This window comes from Notothenia coriiceps, unplaced genomic scaffold (assembly GCF_000735185.1).
Source record: "Notothenia coriiceps isolate Sejong01 unplaced genomic scaffold, NC01 NC01_scaffold00037244, whole genome shotgun sequence".
Taxonomy (NCBI): Eukaryota; Metazoa; Chordata; class Actinopteri; order Perciformes; family Nototheniidae; genus Notothenia; species Notothenia coriiceps.
This window is the reverse complement of record NW_011369945.1, coordinates 24,205,357-24,210,310: the sequence shown is the minus strand read 5'-3', so window position 1 is coordinate 24,210,310 and position 4,954 is coordinate 24,205,357. Positions and strand designations below refer to the sequence as shown.

At 39.5% G+C, this 4,954-nt stretch overlaps 1 long non-coding RNA gene across 1 annotated transcript; it reads right to left on the bottom strand.

Moving 5' to 3' along the window:
• Positions 1 to 1,064: 1,064 nt before the first annotated feature.
• Positions 1,065 to 4,925, bottom strand: LOC104965060 (uncharacterized). The gene is made up of 2 exons (XR_800504.1): positions 4,581 to 4,925; positions 1,065 to 2,699 (listed from the first exon to the last, which is right to left on the bottom strand). It is a non-coding gene; the product is annotated as an uncharacterized lncRNA (long non-coding RNA).
• Between the last annotated feature and the right edge of the window lie 29 nt (positions 4,926 to 4,954).

The following is a 4,954-nucleotide window of genomic DNA, read 5'->3' as shown; positions in this document are numbered from 1 at the left end:
TTAACAACAAATGGGCCGGTTCTAAGGGGTTATTCAGTTACATGTCATCATTAACAGACGTCGTTTAAGAGTGACGTTTGAGTGAACGAGGACATCCCAATTAATACCTGAGGACTCATCTGTCCTCGCGTCACCTCCTCGTGTTTCTCGCTGTCATCTTACGGAGGTGGAGCTAAGATGCAAGGAAGGGACGTGAGTGAAGGAAAGGAGGAGTCGAGGAGGGGTATTGGGATGAGGCTACTGTATAGTTGGTCGAAACTTGTAGAAATGTTACCGGGTTGTGAGGTTTTCTCTTCTGTGTGTGGTTTGGTTTTCATCCACTAGGTGGCAGTGTTTGCTAGCAGCAGCAGAAGCATTGATGCTTGAGGTCGAGATGTAATGCAGTGGTTTTGTTCCTTACTCAAATATGTATAAGAAGAAAGTCACGGTAAAGTATTTAGAAAAAATTGAAATAAAAAGTCAAATTTATAGTGAGTCACGTGTAAAAGTCACGGTATAGCAAGTCAAAAAGTGCAACAGTTCAATTATAGTAAATTAAAAAGTTTAAAAGTCATAGTAAGTAAAACATGTAAAAGTACTATACTATGTCAAAAAAAGTGTAAAATCATAGTATAGGAAGTAAAAAAAACTTAGTATATTAAAATGTTATTTGAGTGAGATCTTCTCGTTTGGTTTTTAATCCACTAGGTGGCAGTGTTTGCTAGCAGCAGCAGAAAGATTCCTACAGTGGTTTTATACTGTGACTTTTTGTAATTTCTTTAGACATACTACTACTATGAAAGGATCTAAAAAAAGTCAGGGTATGTTAAGTAGAAAAATAAATAATATTTCTAAAAATGTTTGTCCAAAACTTTTAAGTAAATCTGTATGTGGAGTTTTTTTAAAACTCCTAGTATAGCATGCTGAAACAAGTCATAGTAAAGTAAAAAGTCACGTGACAATATGTCCGAAAACGTAGTATATTGTATCGTGTGCTGAAAACAGTTAGAGAAGAAACGGCAAAATGCAAAGTTTCATATCAATCAGCCTCTTAACTTCCATTAAATGACGACACTAACACGCAGTTTGAAATTTGTTTTTTTTACTTAAAAAAGATCAAAATAAAGATGTACAATTAAAACCCAAAAAGAAGACGCCATATTACTCTTCAGCTCTAAACAGACGGATGGCAGGACAAACAAAGGCATGACCTGAAATATCTCCAACAGTTTCCTCCTGCCTTTTGGGATTCAAACGGAAAACATTTAGAAACGACGCCGTGTTCGTCGCCGGCTGCTGCTGATGTGGCTTCTTGTATCCTATTGCAGGTTGTCCCAAAAATAAAAAGAGATGAGGACACTTCAGTGGGAAGACTGTCTGCTACGGTGTGTCCAGCTTCCCAAAATCCACAGTGTCACTTGAAATAACATATTGAGAAACGAATGGGCCTTTTTTTGATCATCTTCCCTTCATGGTTCTCGCCTCACACACACATCTATGAAGATATACACCCATATTGGACATTTCAAACCAGGAGACAGACAGTTTAGTTCCTCGGTACAAAAAATAGATCAAAGAATGAGAAAAATAGTTATATTCTGACGGCAGAAAGTTTATAAATACTCATAATAATAAGCGTCTCTCTGGGTCTACACAGTGAGGGGGTGTTCTGTTTTTAAGGGTTGGGGGTGGAGCTACTTTAACATTCATCGTTGAATATATTAATGAATCTGGGTATCAGAGTATCTGGGCAGTCGATACCCCCTTTTCACATTTAGAGAATACAATAACACATAACACTTTAACTCCTCCGTCATGTTTTTCATTATTGCGATGAATAAAATCTTATTTAAAGATGATTTTACAAAAAAACAACTGTCCGTCTGTCCACTACTGCTATGTACATCTGTTTAAAAAGCAAGCATGTTACACAGTCGTCTCTATGTACAGCTAAAGTATTTTTTCCACTGAATATACATATTTACTTATCTTCACAGTTTCTCCTATGTTTGCTCATATATTCAATTTCATTAGATTTGTGTTATGAGTACAAATGTGTTTCTTCTTCTCCTCACCGGGGCTACTGTCCTCCCGGTGTTGATATCTAGTTCTGCTCGAGTCCGTGGAGCAATTTCAGTTTTGAAAACAATCTTGATTTGTAAGTTCAGTTTTTATTTTTTTATATTCCCGATTCACAGCAATCCCAAAAAAATACGTTTCAAGTTTACAGTTTTCTGGTCTTTATCATATTTCATGATATTATTCCTCCTTGTCTGCTCCTCTTCACCAGGGAATGGCTCCACTGGATCCCCTTTTGATTCAAACATCCACGAGAAAAAAAAGAAAATCTAGATTGTTTTTTCTGGTTTCCGTAGATTTCCGAAAAAAAAATCATTGTTCGTTTTTCCTCTAACTTCCCGGATCCGTCTCACCCTCGTTTCCGGTTCTCTTGGTGGTGAAGAAGTTTCTGGTAGTTTTCGTTGGCGGTGTGATTATTGTTTTTTTTTTTTTTTTTCTGGTTTCAGGATTTAAGGCACTTGAGAGGTTTTTGGTTTTCACGGGAGTTCTGAGGAGACGAGGGCGAGGCCGGAGCTCTGGCGGATCGGAGGTCCCGCGTGGACCGCTTTCGGACAGTCGGGCGTTAAAACCCGTCCGTTCTCCCCGACACTTCCTGTGATGGACAGACGCGCTTTATTCCTCATGGCCTCTGTGAAGGTCAGCTGAGGAAGAGAGACAGAAAGAGAGGTGTTTGTGAACAGAGACGAGGAAAAAAGACACGTTTGATACGAAGCAGATTGGAGTCGTAGGACGGGTTCGAGATCAAGAGTTCTTATGAAGCTTTACTGGCGCTATTTATTGATTTGAATTGTTTAATAGTATCTTTATTTAGTGTCATTTTGTACGTTTATGAACCTTGTTTTGAAGGAAGTGTTGGGCAATGGTTGGTTAGCTATTTATTGGAGACAGGTGGAGGTGGGATTGACGCATGGGAGGCGGCATGATGGGCATGATGGGTAAACACTTGATATTTGTATTGTTGGATTATTTGAATATCCTTCATAAAGCGTGAGGGGGAAATTTGAAGGGTGTATTTCACGTTTGTTATGAAAATAAGTAATTGGGCTTTTTTTTTTATCAACTTAGATTTGTTAGAAAATGTTTTAAACTTGAATTTATTTGAAAATTGGTCTTATTAACACATGAATAATACTGTGTATTATATGTTTACATCTATATTTAGGAAGTAAAATATAAAACAAGCACATGTTTCAGGTGTGGGCCATCTTCCTTTTAGAATGATAGTTTGGACACCCCTGCTTTAGATAATGGCAGAAATGTAGGCTGTATAAACTATTTGCTTGTTTACTTCTCTGATCGTTTATCTGCTTGCGTTTTAATGATGAGATTTAGCCCGTTTCAACACCTTTAATGACTTCTGTCTCCAAGAAACGTAAGAACTCGAACTCCAGTCTGCTTCAGCATTATCTGTTCAAACCAACACTTGAATATAAAGACAGAAGTGTAGCAGGACAGACGTTTCAGAGCCATTCAGGACAGAATGAAGCCAGCCCTCATTACACAGTGATAGTGATAGCAGGGAAGCCGACTCAGCAACATGAAGGGTTTGAAAAGCTGATGGGGGACAGAAACACACCGAAAAAAAGAGTCTGATGGACGAAGACCTGGGGGAAATATATCCGGAGATAAAAAGCAGAAGCTCCGCATCGATAGCCGAGCTCCAGGGATTCCTCTCTTTATTTTAAAGTAATTGGAGTTGGGATTGACGCAACATGTTTTTTTAAAAGGGAAAACCAGAAGAAAGGCAGCAGGGCATGATGGGTAAACACGATTGTTCTTTGGATTATTGCAATAGATAGATAGTAATAATAATAATTTGTTCCATACATGTTTGGATTAAAATCAAGGCTTAATCGTCCGTTAAAAACATCCCAACATAACTAAGAGTTTTCGGGACCCTCACTCTCCAACAGCCGCACATAAGCAAACGTAAGTGTTGTTCTTATGATGTTAGCTGTTATTAAATGAAGCTCTGACCATCATTTCAGTTATTTTTAACATTTAAAAATACTCCACTGCTAATTTTCTATGTGAAAAACAAAGTACAGACAGGGACGGATGAGCTGCAAGTTGATGAAAGGTGTAGACGTGTGAACAAGTAAGACATTGGTCCTCATTTAACATGCCTTTCCTACCTATATGTACACTATAGGTGCAGTAAAACCTGTAATACAGTAAGAAATGTCCGCTAGAAACTCCCATGTTGACCTAATTAACTCATGAATAGCAGATTTTGATGCTCAAATATTGCATTTGACTACTTTAAGTGACTGAAATGATAATTATCTCCGCTCCGAGGTCAGGATGAGGAATACTTTCGTTTCTTGCCCGGAGATGTGTGACGCTAGCTTGATAAATGAGAACCAGCGTCATGTCTGAGGATGACTCAGCGCTTCCTGTCACATTGGGAGGACCAGGACGTCACATGACCACAAGAGCAGATCAGACAAGGAGGTGGGAAGCCATTTTGAGCCACGTTTTCACCACAGTCACTGAGCAAAGGAAGGAGAGGTTTCACTTACAGATAAGAGGGAGGGGCTTATAGGCAGACTTTACGTTCAACCGTCTACATTTAATCAGCTTCCCCGTCGTTAAAACCATCGCTAAACTGGGCTACGTCCTGGATGCTGGTTCTGGGACTCTAGAAGAGGGTTTTGGGGCTGGGATTGGTACTCTTCGGGCTTTAGGGGGTTAAAAAGGGGGTCTTGGGTCTGGGATTGGGACTCTGGGGGCTTTAGGGGGTTATAATGTGGATTTTGGGGCTGGTTTTGGGACTCTTTGGACTTTTGGGGGTTAAAAAGGGGGCTTTGGGGCTGGAATATGGACTGGGGATTTAAGGGGGTTACAATGTTGGTTTTGGGGCTGGTTTTGGGATTCTTTGGACTTTAAGGGGGTT